Source organism: Aptenodytes forsteri, unplaced genomic scaffold, assembly GCF_000699145.1.
Source record: "Aptenodytes forsteri isolate BGI_AS27 unplaced genomic scaffold, ASM69914v1 Scaffold103, whole genome shotgun sequence".
Lineage (NCBI taxonomy): Eukaryota > Metazoa > Chordata > Aves > Sphenisciformes > Spheniscidae > Aptenodytes > Aptenodytes forsteri.
In genome coordinates this window covers 1,718,935-1,736,271 of record NW_008796051.1, presented here as the reverse complement: position 1 = coordinate 1,736,271, position 17,337 = coordinate 1,718,935, and positions in this window count along the sequence as shown.

Here is a 17,337-nt window from a genome sequence, read left to right as displayed (position 1 = left end):
GGCTCGGCCAGGCGCACGGCTCGTTTGTCATCTCTTATTTTTATTTCGTCTTCACGCTTAAGACGCAGGGCCTCACGCCGACCTGGCGCGGCCGCCCTGGGTCAGACTGAGGGGTCACCCAAGTCACCTCTACTTTTTGCAGGGGCCTTTACCTAGGTTCTGTGTATTGCCCGCCTTTTCAGTTTGTCCTGCCCTGGAAAAACGAGGTCTCGTTCTTGCGTTGTGTGCGTGGGGAGTGAGGTGGCTTTGTTTCATCTGCATAGCACTGATGACAGAAGATAGCTAGTCCGAGCAGCGAGACAGCTCGGTATCCCTTTCACCTCTATAATCCCCTATGTACATCCGTTTAAGTACAGGTATAATTCGTTAGAATAGTAAAACTGATCTTTATTAAAAAAAAACCCACAAAACAATACCCAACAAAAACTAAATAAAGTAGTCTTGTTGTAGTTGATTTAATTGAAGCCTGTAAGACTAAAATGTGTTGCTGTATTTATGGAGTTTTGAAGACAACTTTGGTAATATGGTTTAGTAGCTACATAGGACTTCAGTGCCTCGTTTTCATACAAGTGATATTTGATAAAGTAGCAATGCCTGATGAATTATTTCACGACGTGTGTGTGTGTATTTTCTTGAAAGGTAAAAGGTTCCTGTTTTTTGTGCTAAAAAGCTCCATCCCGTTTGACTTTGACTTTGTTATTTATCTCTGCCTTGATGGCCAATGTTAAATTAAACTGAGGGAGTCTGGAAAATATTCCAGTAAGTGGGAACCTGTTCCGTTGACGAAACGGACACCAGGATATTAGCTAGATCTTCAATTTTGCATTTTTCCTTTTAATCCCATGGATTCTGAATCTTGAAATTACATTCGGTTTTCCTCCTCTCTCTCTTCCCTGGCCTTCTGGAAATGTTGTATTGGGGGTGATAGTTTTAAGAGTGGACTTTGAATCTGTTTTATAGCTATTATGCATAAATCATTTTGTTTGCAAATATAGAATTGGTAATTCTACATACTGTTTAAAATGGGTTATTACTTAATCAGGAGAGAAATGTAGGTATTTGAAGTTTTTGCTGTGATATATTGAGAGCATTTGCAACTATAGACACATACAAATGACCTTGAAACTGCTAAGGAATTTTATCACACTTATTAAAATCTGATAAAGCACATCTTTAATGCCCCCTTCAAACGTCTTATGGCTGTACCTGAATTGATATTTCCGCTCGGCAATAGCTGTCTTAATTTTGTATGTTTTTATTCTGGTGGAGTGGTTGATCCTTTCTGTATGCAGTAGAGATTTTTAATTGCTTTAGTCTTTGCGACGGATACCTCTTCAATATGTTCATACTTGCATAAACCTCATCCTATTACTGGCTTAATGATACTAGTATAATATTTCTGCATGTAAATTTATTGCGACTTTCCCATACTAATGTGAACATCAATTTTAATTCTTCTCCCTGGATTTGTTTTAAACGCTGTTTTTCAGTGAGAGGTGAAGATCCTTTTATCAGTGTGGTTTTTGTTGTCATTGATTTATTTATTGCCTTTTCAAAAATTGTGAGCTACCACACTTCAGATTGAGCTGGGTGATCCAGGTGTAGTGATTTGAAATTGTTCTAAACAGCTGCTAGATCTAGAGAATCTGCTTTTAAAAAAAAGACAAAAAGGCTTTCAGATTATTTCCCAGGTTTCTGGATGGCAATATTCAAACTACAGTGAAGCCCCAAGCTGAATTCTATTAAAGTCCCTGTAATGCTAAGCTAGATTTTTTTGGGGACAAAGCTAAAAGCTTGCTTTATTTGGGGACTAAGTAGGAAATAGATGACGTGATCTAGTGTTCTAAAAGCCTAAGGAATACTTCAGCTTTCCTGCGCTTCTTAAAATAAGTCAATGCCATTGCAGAGGTGGACTTTGCAGGTAAAAATAGTACCAGGATGCAAGCGCAAGCTCCTTCCTAGTAACAGTGATGTCAAAATGCTGCTTTTATAGGTAAAACTCTTGCTGTCTTACAATGTAAGGGCTTTTGATTATATTTGTTGCCACTGATGTTCTTCGTAGCAATAAACCCATTTGTTAGCTAATGGGTAAACTCAATTTGTGGTGAATATACATTTCAATCTTGCTTTAAAGCCATCTTTACTTTTGTTGTAATGCTTTTCTAATAGATGCTAGTATCTACAGAGGGCAGTGAATGTTACCAGCTGTTGCTAAAACTTTAAAAGTGAGAGAATGTTGCCTTTGTGCACAGAGCTTTCTTTTCCTGACAACCCCCAAATCAATTGAAAAATCACAATACTATCCAGCAGGATTAGCTGATGGTGCTTTGGGTTTCGACATCTGTAGTTCCAATTCTGAAGGAAGCCACTACATGTTTTTTGATCTGTTGCCTGTGTAAATCTACCTAATTTGACTTACTCAGAAGGATTAGTTCTGGAGAAGCTGGTATAAGAGAATTAGAATTCATAGCTTTTAGCTACTATAACCGGTGGGCCAGATCAAGATGTTTTGTTGCCTAATCCTTGTTGTTGAAACTTAAAGTCATCCTGAGTTTCTGGTGGCAAAATAACACAAAGAGGCAGGCTCCTTGATGGATTCACACTGAAGCGCGGAGAAACTGCCAATATTGAGCAAGCTGCTTTTGCCCAGTAGGTATTGCTGTTGATTTGTGGGGACTCCTAGCATCTAATATTTTGCCACTGAGCAACTAAATATCATGCTAAATTTGACAGAAGCTGTGGTTAGAGAACAGCTAATTGTTGGTCTTCCCTGTATTTGGAAGTGCTTGCTGTTTCGCATAGAATTTTTGGCATACAGCTCTGCAGAAAGTACACCTTGTAAAGATGACCTCAGTGAAACATTTGGCTTTAGTAGTCAGTGTTTTTGTAGGGAGTGCAGTTTTTCAGCTTGAAGACAAAGTGAAATAGTTACAAACAGCTTATGGCAAAAATTTTAAGAAAAGCATGCTTTCTCAGAAACTTATTTAAAAATTCTAAACCCACATCAAGTTTTTGAAATAGCTCACAGTCTAAATCTGACTTCACTGGCAAAATATCTGGAGTTTTAGGAGCAGTAATTATATAATGACAAAAATTGTAATGGGAAGGTCTTACTCGCATACATTTGAAAAATGCAAATTGGGAACAAGCTGAAGCTTTCTAGATGGAGCTTAAACCAGTGTTCCACTGTTTTCTATTCTGTTGGAGCCACTGTTGTGGTACTCCAGTACTTAAGCAACAGGGGTTTTCATTTGTTTTGATAGTCATAGTGAGCCCGGACATAATGTGGGTTTGGAAAAAGCTACAGTCTCCTAATAGAAAGTCGGGATGGGTGTTAGGTGTTTAAACGCCTTAGCAATGTTTCGCTATTGTGAATTCACCAGCCTAGGATCAGAATGAGAATCATTCTAGGCAGTCCTAGGCTTCGCTTCATAAAACATTTGTGATACTGATTCTCCATTCCCTGATACGGTCCTGACATTGCTGGTGACTCAAATGATGCTGCCGCTGATCAGAAACTGCGCAAACAGATGCTTAGATTAGATGAGGCTCTAAGACATTGCAAGAATGAGTATCTTGGTTTGCTGTGTTTAGCAAAAAACAGGTATAGCCCAGTAAACCTGCAATGGTTGACCAAATGACTCAGAAGCTAGAAAATACTAAAGTGCTGAGGACACTGTAGGATGGTCTTAAGGATTCCAGACATTTTTTCTGGTCTTCAGCTGAGTGTGGAGTAGATTTGGAAAATGTTGTATGCTGGACAGTTACTGAATTGCTAGAATGTAATGTAAAGTGTGTATGTGCAGTTTCTTGAATACTTAATACCCAAATGCTGGCAAAATGGGGAAAACTTAAAACGTTCAAATGTTTTGTAAAACAGTCTACACAGAGGTAGGAAAGGCTGTTGAAGGTGTCCTGGAACATTCGCTGTGATGTATTGAGCAACCTTTCTGTAGGTCTGTGCTAGCTGCATTTGCTTTCAGACTCCTCAGGGTGAGTTTGTTTAACCAAGTACTTATTCAGATTTAACTGAATAAACTTTATGTATTTTTGTGGAATGAAACTGCCATTGCATGATTGCTGGAGTACTGATGTTCTCCTATACTTTAAATCTTAATGACAGAAATGAAATTAGTAGGATTTGTTTTAGAGAATGGATGAACAGAGTTCATTTCTGGGAAATTCAAACAAATATTTGTAGACAAATGTCTTAGTCACTTTAACTTATAAGGGTTGAGAGAATGAGATTCAGTGATGGAAAGGGAAAAGTAATGTAAATTCAACTTCTCTACCAGTAGCATCCCTGCTTCTTATCCTGCTGATAGTATTTTTCAATACTCTTCTTACATATTTTTTCAGAAGTAGAATTATGGTCAGAAGGGGTACTTGGAGACAGCTTCCCTGTGGCTTTTCTTTAGTTGCCTGTTGTTTCTTATTATATTAATTTGCTGAAGATTTCTACCATATTACCTGGAGTGAGGTAGGTGAGGAGGCAGGACAGAAGAAAACAGGCGGATACTTTTTATGCCATTTCCACCTGGCTTAATTGCCAGGATGAGGTAGTAGTTCCAGCAGGTTTTGCTGATATTCAGGTGGTACCTACATGCCATGGGGTTGAACATGTGAAAGGGGCTGCTTAGGCTGGCCTTGTCTTTAATTTCAGGGTAAATAGTGGATACATTCCAGGCATTAACATTCATGGTATCTAAATTGAGTTTGGTAGGGGAAAGTGTGTGGTTTTGAGAGTCTTGAATCTAGAGCTGTGTCTCTCAGTATACTGAGATTTGGACAGTCAGCCTTCGTGTGCATGGGGCTGCAGGGTTTTGTTTCTATGTAATGACATGGGAAGCTTGTTGTTAATATACCTTAATGTAGATAAAATCAGCCGAGGATTTCATGGTTATGTCTGTTGTTAATAATGGAACTACAAAGTGCCTCCAAGAAATGGAGTTCCCTGTTTTAGGCTTGATGCAGTGCATATCAAGTGAGAAATTAAATACCTACGCACCAGAAAAAGGGTAAGGGTTTGTCTGCCTAGTGTTTGTACTTGGCCTTGTGAGCTTGGCACTTTTTGGTTTGTAAATGTTTGTGGCATGTGATTTTTAGCTTCAGTTGCAAAGCGGAGCGCTCCTCCACTTATCTGTGATTAACTTCAATATTTTCAGGGTATCTGTGAATGCATTCTTGAAGTTAATATCTTCTCCCTTCCATGCTGCAGAAACAGCTGTGCCTGGACTTAAGCAGCACTTTTGGAGAAGAGTATGCTGAATGGCCAAATAGCTTTTGATAGCTCATGGAGCCAGTGGGGCACAAGTGCACTTGTTTGCCTACAGAAATAGTTAAGGTTTCTGCAACACTGCTCCAGGTGACCCTGTGAGAAGTGTATGCGAGGTGGGGAGGAGGAGGAGGTCCTTTGGAGCTCTGGTCTAGTAAAGGGGTGTTTCTGATGGGGAAACTGGGTGTAGGAGGGAGTAGGTATTGTGGCTGTCATGGCAGAGGAAAAGATTTTTAGGGGGTATTTGGACTTCTGTATTTGCTTTGAGCACACACATGCATAGCTATTACACTGAAATGGGTAATATATCACAAGAATGCTAGCAGCAAACATGCCATCATTGTGTTCCCATTTTATTTTTGTAACAGAGTCCTTGTTTTGGTGCCATCCATTTTGTTTGTCCTCTTGAAAGGCCAGAAAACTAATGCTGTGACCTCTGTTTTATTCATCCATTAGCACTAAATTTCATATGCATCAACCGAGTTTAAAGGCAGAGCAAGATCTTGAGATTTATTTCGTTTTTCTGTATTTACTGTTCATCTCCAGTCTTGAACCAGCAAATATAACTAGTTAAAGGTAAGAGGTGAACACTATTGCTTGAATATCACAGTTGATTTAAGAAGGGTTTTTAAATCTTCTAAATTTAAACCTTAAAATCCTAATACCTGTGATAATTGTAATTAAGGATATTATTTTTATCTCTAACATGCTTAGAAATCTCATCAGACTTCCTGCTGTGGTTCCTTTCTACCCAAATATGCATTAGAAGCTGCTTTCTGTTTCCAAAAGAGGGACAACTAAAGTCATAACTCTAAAACACCATATGCTTCTGGTAACAAATTGCATGTACTGCATGCATGCAGTAGTGAAGAAATTAGTTTATTAATGAGTTCAACTTTTCATTTTTATGTGCTTACACCTTGAGCTATAACCCAAAATTGAGTTCCTGACCTAAAATTGCTGTTGCTTATCTGGCCAGAGCACCCATTCTGAAGGGTACTGGAAAATTGCTGACAAAGTGAACTGCATAAAGTGAGGAAGACTTCAGAAGCTGCTTTTGCATTCAGATAGCTAAACTGTGAAACTTGGCATAGCAATAGCACTTGCCTTGGACTGCATCCATGGTTGAGATGTTGGTAGGCAAGATGAGAATTACAGCCTCATTAACCAACTGAGTAGTTGAATTTTTTTCTGTAACAGTTGAGCAAACTGAAAGAAAATTAAATGGAGTCATGCTTGTCTTTTGATGCAGGCTGTTTTTGTAAGGAGAGTGGTTCTTTTAGTGAAATTCTTCTGAACCAGTGCAGCTGAAGGATATAAAACTAGCCATCCTGATGGAGACCAAGGCTTTTTTGGATATAGCTCTGATGATCAAGGATCTTTTCTCTGCTGAAATTATAACTGGGCTCTAGGGTTACTTTTTTTGTGTGGAAGGCTTCTTGCACAACTCAATGTTTATGAGATGATGACTGCTTCCACATTGAGTGGTGTAACACAGATGACATGTTACAAAGGTTTGAGCAACCTAATCTAGTGGAGGATGTCCCTGCCAATGGCAGGGGCGTTGAAACTAGATTATGTTTAAAGGTTGCTTCCAACCCAAACCATTCTGTGACTTTATGATGAAGTGTCTGTGAGGGGGACTTTCTGCCCAGGTTGGGTAGCATTAGGAGAAACGTAGATTCCATTATTAATTTTTGGGTTTGATCTAGTCTTTCAGAAGTAGCTGTTACAAAAGGAGTAGGTACTGCAGACTTTTGCTGTGGCAAAGGTACAACCTGTTTTTCTTCTTTTGTGGATATGGCCATTGATCTTTACAAATACTGCATGTGTGTAACCAGGTGGAGTAAGGATTACCTGTTTTGAAACATGTTTAGGTGTTTTGAAACAAGGGATGTCAATGTTCCTGAAGAAACACTAAGTCCAATTGCCTGTCTTTGGTGTGAATTGCATAGAATGATCAAATGCACCAGGCTTCCTGTTCGAAGCAATGCATGAGAACAGAAAATGAGTTGATAGTTTCTGTAGGAACAGTTTTGTTTTTTGACTTAAATGAACTGTGCAGTATCAGATTTAACTTACACTGCATATCAATCTCACAAAATCTTGGTATTGTACTGTCAGAGTGCCCAAGGTCAGGGACCTGATTTTAGTGGCTGTTGCTAGTACTTGCTCAAATATTCTAGTACTGATAATTAATGACCATCTAATTGTAACTGTCCTCCTGTTTGTTAAATTGGGTTGCCTTGCCCTTTTAAAAACTGATTTATATATCTTTTCATGATTTGCTTACCTAAGAAGGGTGTGCTGCTTTTATTTGTATATGTCTGAAAAATCTGGGTGTTAGGCTATGAGGAGGAGCTGTAGGCACGTGATTTTAATCATATATTTAGTCCAAATTAAGATAGCTATGAGTAAATTCCCATCAAATACAGTACATGTATGCAGGACTTTCCATTGACCTACATAAATGGATATGAAATGGTATACTCAGGTACAGCATGATGTAGACAACATCTAATACTACCTGGGCAGCTTTGACCACTTGAATGTGGATGGTAGTGCTTGTCATGTGTAATGTGTATGGACTGAAGGGTTATTTAATCCTCAGTGGAAAAATACGGAAGTTGTACAACAGGATTAAACAGGAATAGGAGCATCAATTTCTTGAAACATAAAAGTATTTGAAGTATTGTGAATGTAGCAAAGAGGTGAAGATGCCTTTCATATTTGAATGCAAGATGAATAGTCTGAGCAGTGTTTATGACCCAAATTTGAGAACTTGTAAAGCTGATCAGTCTCCTGGGATATCTGTTAAGGTGTGCCTGACTCCATGTAACTTGTAATGCTGTTTTGAAAACTCAGCAGACAGTGGGTATAGCTCATGAGTCCTTAGCTTCCAGATGTGCCTTCTGGTACGTGCCAGTTCTGTTTTTTCTTTCCTGACCTGAGGAAGATGATGAGCTTACTTGCATGCTTACGACACTACAGTCTTAAGTCAGTGACAACCTCCAAATCGAAACTTTGGTGGTGTCATCATGCTCTCATCTTGAACACTTTAAAAAGTTTGCTTGAAGGCTTATGCTACTTGATGGTCTACTTGCTACAGAGGTTCAGCCCTGCTTTGACTTGAAGATGGATGGACAAACATTGAAGATTTTTTTTTCCTTAATCCTAGATGGTAGTTTTTTTGTAGTTCTTAAGTTTGGCCAGGGAAGTTAAACACTATATCTCCTAACTTGAAGAGTCATTTTCCACACCTTCTTGAACCAAAAAAAGTGTCAGACCAGGCTTTTAGCTACTGGGTCAAGAAAAGCGTTCCCTGAGGAGCAATTTCCCACAGGTTGCTCCTTTGTACCAGGCAACCTTAGTTGAGTTGAGAGCCCAAGCCTTCTTGCTGCTGCTAGCTGTTGTTCAAAAATGAATGCTTTGTGGGTAACACAAAACTAGATGAGACTAAATAGCAAGAAGCTATTCCCAATATCAGAGGGACCTCTATGCCCAGCTCCCTGCATAGATAGTTTATGAAGCAGGCTGCTTCCTTTCTTATTCTTCTGTGGGGATTTCTAAAAGTAGTTCTTCTCCTCCCCTTACTCTTCCCCCACTCCAGCAAAACAAGTCCTCCATATGTCTCCATCTGAAGCTTGAGAGGTGAAGTTGATTTTGGTGAGTTTGGACATGCCTTGCTTTTAACCAGCTGGTATCGGTTCCTGTAGAGACTGTTTGGTGAAGCCAGTGTCTTGCAGGAGCGGAGGCAGGTGCAGGCCCCTGGGACATGCTGTGGTGGTTTGGGAGATGCTGAAGAAGTGACAAAGCCACCAGGAGGAAGCTCTTTGGGCTTGAGGAGGCAGGGGGGGAAAACCCCATACCAGGGGCGACGGATCTCACTTCCCTGAGGGGTTGAGGGCAAAATGACCTATTTCAGTCTCTGTATCAGGAGTTTGAAGCTTCGAGCCAAAGTAGCATGGGGAGAATAAACTTTGTCCGGTAATTTCTCCTGCTGCATATCAGTGGAGGACTTCCCATCTGGGTGCCTACCACCATGTGGTGCTTCACCCAAGGAAAATACTTCTGTTACTACTTGTGCATCCCTGTGCTGGCTGAGAAATAGGAGCTTGGTCTGAAGTCTCAGCACTTTTCATAAATCGCTGTGGTTCTCCTGAACTCCCCAGATTTCACCAGGAAAGCATTGACCAAGGAAACTTGAAGTAAGACTTTGAGGAGGGCTCCCTCTTTCTCCACCTGGGAACTTCCTAGTCGGGTAATGCTGATCTGTGTCTGGACTTGGGCAAGAGCTGGCTGCCTAACTGTCCCTCTGCGGAGTGATAGCTTGCTGCGTTGGGTGTCCAAGGCAGGGTTTTGCGGCAGGGAGAGCTGTCTGGGAGGAGGTGTGGGGCTGCCCATACCAGACACAGCTGATTCCGGCTGGTTCCAGCTGGATCCATAATGGCCTCACCTGTGTAGGACCCAGCCAAGCCTGTTGGGGGAGTCTGTGGTGCCTCCATGAAAACCTACTTAAGAAAGGACAAAATAACGCGCAGGTGGAGGAGAATGAGGGGGAAAAAGTGTGAGGAAACAGCCCTGCGAGCACTGAGGTCGGAGGAGGGGAGGAGGAGCTGGTGCCACTGCTGGCCTGGGGCGGGCATGGCCCTGCAGCCTGGGGAGGAGACTGCAGTAGAGCAGGCCTTTCCCTGCAGCCCATGGAGAGGATGGTGCTGGAGCAGATGCGTGCACGGCAGCCCGTGGAGAACCCCATGCCATAGCAGGTGGATGTTTCCTGAAGGAGCTGCTGGCTGTGGAGGGCCCTTGCTGGAGCAGGGGAAAAGCGTGTCCGTAAACCCCTGTCTTCCTTGCCTCGCTGGGGGACGGTGGGGAGGAGGCAGAGGAGTTGGGAATGAAGGATTGAAATTGAGCCAGGGAAGATTGGGGTGGAGGTGAGGGGAAGGTGTTTTAATTTTGTTGTTGTTTCTCACTAGCTAAATCCACTTTAATTGGCAGCACACTGAATTTTTTCTCAAGTCGAGTTCATTTTGCCCGTGACACTAATTGGTAAGTGATTTCCTTGTCTTTTTCTTGACCTGTGAGCTTTCTCATCCTGTTTTCTCCCCCTGTCCTGTTGGAGGCTGGGTGGGTGTCTGGCAAGCCCACCACGCAGGCTACCAGTCAGTGGCTTAGTTTCTGTCAGAGGGCAGTGAATCTCTGAAAAATGGGCAGTGTACTGGTGGCCAGACATAGTTGGCTAAGCAGAATGACATGTAAGGGTGAAGATGGCTGCGCTGTGTGTTTAAAAAGCTTCCAAATTTAGGTATGTCTGCTCTAATGTTTGCCTGTGAGATGTGGCTTCTCCAATCTATGTCACCTAGTTAACAAGGAATAACCAGGTTTTAAAGTGGCCCAGGAATGTGCATCCAGGGTGTTATTAGTGAAAGGCTTTGTATTTTCTTCTGTGCTCCAAGTTGTGCTTGTAGGAAGAGATGGTTGCTATGTGTAAGTATTGTAGGTCCCCAGGTAGGATAGCTGCTAGATGCATTTCTGTGTGAGTACCTGACCTGACAACAGATTCTTGTCTTCATTCATACTGGCATTTGTTTTTAAATGTTTGTGGAGCAGGTATTCCTGACAGCTACAGATCCTGCCCTTCCCAAGAGGGAGACAGAAGTTGGAGGTTTTCTTAATTTTTAGATAGGGAATAGTTCCAGGGCATATGACTTGCTCCATTCTTCTTTTGTTTGCTAAACAAAGAAATCAGTTGTTGAAGTTGGTCCTATCACCTGTCTGTGGTCTAGGCAACTGTTGTTAATGTCTTGTGTTCACTGCCATGATTAAAGATATGTAGTCATCCTTCCCCAGCAGTGACAGACTGTAAATTGTCTCTCTGCTAGGTCTTTGTCCCTTCTTTTGAGCAGTGAAAGAGTTAGGGTATTGGTGCTGGTATTAGGTGGTATACTTAAATGCATAGTAATTGCAACTTCAGTTTGCGGGTCAGTCTCCCTTAACAAGTGGCTGGGTATTAAGACTTGCCTACTCAATTGTCTTTTCTTTTTAGCCAGTGATAAACTGATGGTCAGTCCCTGTTTTTCGGTATCCATAGTAAATGAATGAACGATGATCTCAATCTACAGTGTCGGTGCAGAGCCATAATAACCATGAGTGTATAGAAGTAGGGGCTGACGGTAGTGGTCAGAGATTGACTTCAGTGAGATGCAGGGGCATCTGCCTTACAGACATGCTGTTGTGGGAGGGTCGTTGCTGCCAGATACCTGATTCGGGATGCTCTAGGGGGCTTGGTGAGGCTTGTCCAGCTCCTGGACAATTGTCCACTATTTGCCGCTTATCCCTGTGGGCAACAGTGACAGCCAAGGGAAGACTGAAGTAAATCAAGTGGGCCACAGAGCTCTGGGAGTGCAAGCAAAGGACACAGGAGCTCTGGAGGAGGTCTTCTCAATCCTACAGTCAAAGGGTAAGAGTTTTGGTGGAAGTAAACACTATTTGACAGTTGATAAATGGCTTTGTGGCTAATGCTGCATACAGTGTTTTGCCTCTTACAACAGTGTGTCCCTCTTTGAGGAATGAAGACTGAGGGAGAGATGTGGGACAGCTGACAAAGTAAGGCAAGAGCATCTTTGCCAAAGGGTTTGCCAACCTGGGGAAAAGGACTTTAAACTGGGTATGGTGGGTGGTTGTGAGCAGTAGTAATAGCTTGCAGTGAAGTGAGGAGCATGGAGGTTGGGGCTCTAAGTATGGGCAGCGTTACAGGAATGAGAGGGCCCTCAGGAAGGATAAAACAGGCCAAAACAAAGTCCACTTTGAGTGCCTGTACACAAGTGTGTGCAGCCCAGGTGGCAAGCAGTGGGAGGCAGAAGTCTTTGTGTAGGTTAGAGCTGTGGGACCGCTGGAGGAACTGAGATGTGGTGAGACTGCTCACGTGGCTGTTGTCCAGTGATGGGGGTATACAGGCCCTCTTGGAAAGAGAGGGAAGAACAGTCTGTCCTTTGTCTTGAAGAGCAGCTCAGATGCATGGAGCTCTTCTAGCACTTAGGAAAATGAATAGTCATATCAGGCTTGGTTGTACAGGAAACTCGTGATTGAGGTCCAGTACAAAAAAAGAGGTGGCAGTGAGGACAAGGCATTGCCAGTAAATAAAGGGATGGTGTTAGAAAAGCTAGAGCTTGGCTGCAGTCAGTGAAGGATGTCAAGGGCAACAAGATGGGTTTGTACCGATAATGTAGCAGCAGAAGAATAAAAAAAGGAGACTGTGGGCTTGCTGCTGAATGGAATGGATGATACACTGACAGCAGACAAACAAGGCTGTGAGGTGCCCAGTGCTTTTACTGCCTCAGTCTTCACTGCCAGGGTCTCCTGAGCTCTTTTTGCATAGAGGGTGCAAGGAGGAGAAGAGCTTCTGGGAGTAGAAGAGGATTGGGTCTGGGATCTCTTGAGAAATCTCAGCTGTTTCAGGTCCATGGGTCTGAAGGTATTGAGAGAATTTTCTGCTGTCATGGTGAGGCCACTAATATTTTTGGCAGATCGAGAAGATCGGGAAGGTTCCTGATGACTGGCGAAAAGCAAGTTTTGCTGCTATTAAAAGTGAGTGCAGTAAGGATTATATGGGGAGCCTCACTGTAGTCCCTGAGTAAATAATTGTGTGACTTGTTTTTGAAGTCATTTCTGTGCAAATTAAAACAAAGGTGATTGGAAGTAGCCAGCGTTGATTTACCAAGGGTAAATTGTAGTGGAACAGACAATCTTTGAAATCGGTAGGTCTGTGGATGAGGAGTGATAGATGTCATCTACATTGAGTTGAGCATGACTCTTAATGTGGTTTCCCACAGAATCTTTGTAACAACTTTGGGATATGAAGGTTTAGGGGGGTGGACAAATAGGTGGAAAACTAGTAAGATTTTGGAGCTTGAAGTTCAGTGGTTAAAACTTCACGATCTTCTTGGAGGCTTGTTACAAGTGGAGGTCTTGGAGACTCTGTGCCACCTATTGTATTTACTGTTTTCTTCAGTGACCTGGGGAAAGGGAGAAAGTTGATCCTCATCAAGTTTGCAGGCAGCAACTGAGGGGAGCAGCTGATGTTCTCAAGGGCAGGGCTACTGTCCAGATGGACCAGGACCTGTGAGAGGAAGGGGCTACCAGGCACCCTGTGCAATTCAGGCAGGAGCAATATGCAGCCCTGTCCTGGGCGGGCAGAGACCTGGCAGCGATGCCAGCAGGACTAGGGGGAGAAGGCCCTGGGCCCTGGCAGGCGGTGAGCTGAGTAGGGCCAGAGGCTGGAGATAAGGGAAAGCTTTTTCCCCCACAAGAACAGCTGGGCGTGGGGTCCAGGGTGATGGTGCTGTTTCCCTCCTTGGAGGGTTTCTAGCCCACACAGGATAAAGCCCTGAGCAACCTGGTCTGACCACTTGGCTGAGCCTGCTCTGGGCAGGGAGTCAGTCTGGAGACCTCCTGAAGTTCCTGCTGGCCTGAATGACTCTGATCTATCTACCTCTTTTGCTTATGAAATGCATTTATTGGACGGAGAACTGAGGCATGGCAGGGTCCTTTGGTTTCAGTCTTATAGGAAGAAGAAACAAACTCTGGTAAACAAAGTCCTTGTTTTCATAGCATAGTTGAAAGATTTTTTTTTTTGGGGGGGGTAGCTTTGACTCGCTGTATCTAACCTGAAAAAACTAGAATTGTATTGGAGGGACAGGCTGGTGTAGGTAGAAGATGTCATGATTAGATTCTGCTTTGTCATCTGTGCTCTTTAAGAGGTCACTGGTTTGGAAGATATGCTGTAGCTTTCAGTTTCATGGGACGTAAGCTTTATGTAGAGAAGAAGCTGACAAACCCAAGCTGGAATGCTTTAATAACCAGAAATGCCAGCACAGTATGAAACTACTGGCTGTTCTTATATGAGTGCCTTTCAAGGTGAAATTCAGTCCTTTGCACTGTTTAACAGTTGTAATACTACTTCGACACTCTCTCCCTGTCCTCTCCTTCAGGCTGTAGGTATTTGGGATAGCAATTAGACACCTAGTATTGTTACCTGCTATGTGGGCAACTGCCCTTATAAGTCTACTTTACACTTAATGCATATTATCAGTTAAGAGTTTTTCCCCAAGCTTTTTCATGAATAGTAGTAGAGCCAAATGTTTTCTGATTCTGAGGGAATGTATGGTATTGTTCTTTTGAAAGAATTTAGTTGTCTCTTCCTCTGTGTAAGTTGACCTATTCAAAGAATAAATAGTGATCTGTCTGAACTTGTTTTCCTGGTGGGGGTCTGCCTAGAGGCAAACAGGCTCCATATTTAGATTTTAAGTAGTCATCAGAGCCCTCTCAGAGCTAAAAGGATGCACCTCTGCATGAACCACTCTCTTGAGAGCAGCGGCTGTCAGAAGGCTTTTATGGAAATCCCTAAGGGCAGTTCTGGGCCAAATGAGGATCCTTTGACAGCTGGGGTGTTCAGTGTGGGGATGGTAGAGATGCTCTCTCTGCATAAGAGGTGAGCTATAGTGAGAGAGCTACTGGCCAACACTGATCCAGTTTGCCTGTGCCAAGTAGAAGCTATTCAGAGTTGTTGCTTGTGTATCAGTTAAGTGTGGAGTCTGGCTTTTTTTGAGAATAATAATACTGGTTCAGATGGCAAATGGGGTTTTGGGCACACTTCTAGGAGAACATGTCTGAGCTTTGGCCAGGTTTAGGCTTTTCTGAAGGCAGGTCATCCAGTGCTCTATGGATCAGGGTAACTTGGTGTGGGCAATATCCATCTTTGTTAGAACAGTCTTTGGTGCAGTAAGAGAGGAAATGTGGCTTGAGAGGAAATGAAAAATGGAAAGATGTGGCTAATGAGTCTGAAGACTGAAGATGGCTGTAGTGATCAGGGTAAACCTCTTCATGCAGCAACGTAATGTAAGTCTGGTTTATTTTATGGCATGTTAGACTGGGATGTCCTTGTTCTTCCAGAGGTAACTTTTGCTTCTTTTCTGGCTTCCCGATTTGTGGAAGCAACTGTGGCGTCGTATAGTTAAATGGTAACTTAAATAGGGGAGGCAAAGGACAAGGTGCTCTTCTGTGCTTTTATGCAATAGAGGGACTTCTGTATAGCAAATCAAAAAAGTAAAAACTTTGTGTCTAACCACTTCTGACAATAATGCTTCTTGCATGTGCTTCTGGTTATAAGCAGGTAATGTTGCAGAAGAGGTATGTGTAAGCAGCATGCCTCTTCTGCAATTAACAGTATGTGTCCAGCTGGTCACAACTTGTGTGTATCAGCAGTAGCTTACTTGCTGTCCATTTTTCTGTGTTATATAACACTGGGTGATCTCAGGAGGATTAGGATGCAGAGATACAGTGAAGAACTCTCCTGAGCATGAAAGGCAGTGGTGGCAGAGGGGGAGGGAGGGGTTGTAAGTAGTAGAGGAATTGCTTCTGGCTCAGGTAATTTAACAATGTTAAATTGTCCTTGTTCTGTGTTTACTTCACTTGCTGCAAAAAATATTTAACTTGCAATAAGATGTGGTAAATTTTCTTAGGACTTGGAGGTAGGAAGGAACAAGATACATTTTTTTTTTTTTTAAGCAGCCTTTCTTAGTGTATTCTGTGGGACAAACAGTAGTGGTCATGAAAACCAGGTAACTACCTGGAGGATTATGGAGAATTGGAAAACATGACTATTTTGGAGTGAATGGCTAATGGTTGTGCTTCAGCTTCTTTGCCTTGATACTGATGTGTTCTTCACTACCTGCAGTCCTTGGAGTGCAATGCATAGCTCATGTGAGTGGCCTCTAAAGGCACTTAAAAATAAGAATCCTAAACTGCGCTTCTAGTGCCTCGTGGCCATTCATTCCAACTAGCAGTTGGGATTGTCTATGCAGATCAAACCCAAAATAGTTGCTGTCTTCTACAGTTGTGTTACCTCTTCAAACCCAAAAGATAGCTCTTAAAAGATGAACAAGAAATTGTTCTCCTTAAATGGGAGGAGATAAGTGGATCTAAAATTGTGCATGCGGGACTGCTAGTAACTAGCCATTGTGGTGTTGAAATGTGGCACTCTTTGTCTTGGGCTTTATAAAACTAGAACATTAACCAAAGTTAATATTTCAGTCTAATAAAATAGAATTAATGGTAAAGTCCTGTTCTCTCTGCCTTTGTGATTCCTGCTTTTCTCAGGAGAAGCCCATTGCTCAGGACTTAATCCTGAGAATAGTTTTGATGCATCGGAGTTGAGTGAGGTAGGCTGAATAGATTGTGGTGGGGCTAGCAAAGGTCCAGCCATGCAACCAAAATGGTGGGAGTGATGACATGGGGAAACTTGCTCTTTCCAAGCTGCTGAATCCAGTCATGTGAACAGGTACAAAGGAAACTTGAGAAGCCTGGAAATAGACTGGTATTGTAGGGAGGGAGAAAACCTCCAGAGCTATAGTAGTCAGATGAAACTCTTGGATGTCCTTATTTAATCCTTGTTCTATGACTAGATGTTCATAGGTTGTTCTGCTGCAGTATCTGCTCTCTAATACCTAGGCAAGACCTTCAAACTCATCCTTTCCAAGTGATGTCAAGAAGGAATCATATAAAAGGAATGCTTGATCATCCTCTTCTGAAGAAGCCTGCCTGAATTTTTATACATCTTTTCAGCCCAATGGATTGTAACAACCTTTCAACTTAATAATAAAAATAGCCTTTCCTCAAGGTCGGGTTCTGGAGTGAACCAGGGTGATGTCATCAGTTTATTAAGGAAAGCGGCATTTGGAATACTCTTAGTGGTGAGCAGGTGGCAATCTCTGTGGCTCTTCCTCTAAAAGCACACTTCAGAACAGTTATCTGCAGTATATTTTCCTTGAACTGCTTTGCTGTTCCTTGATTAGGAAGTGCTTATGACTTATTGTGCTGTGTGGGCGTAGCCAGAGCACAGCTTCTTGCTGGCTAATCAACATTTTCCTGCTTTTTTTTTTGCATTATGAAACTAATCTTGCTCAAGCTAAATGTAGCCACCCTTAAAACCTGCAGCACTACTGCTGTGTATCAGTAAAACATCGTTGGAAATGGTACAAGAACAGACTTGCGCTTGTTTTCTT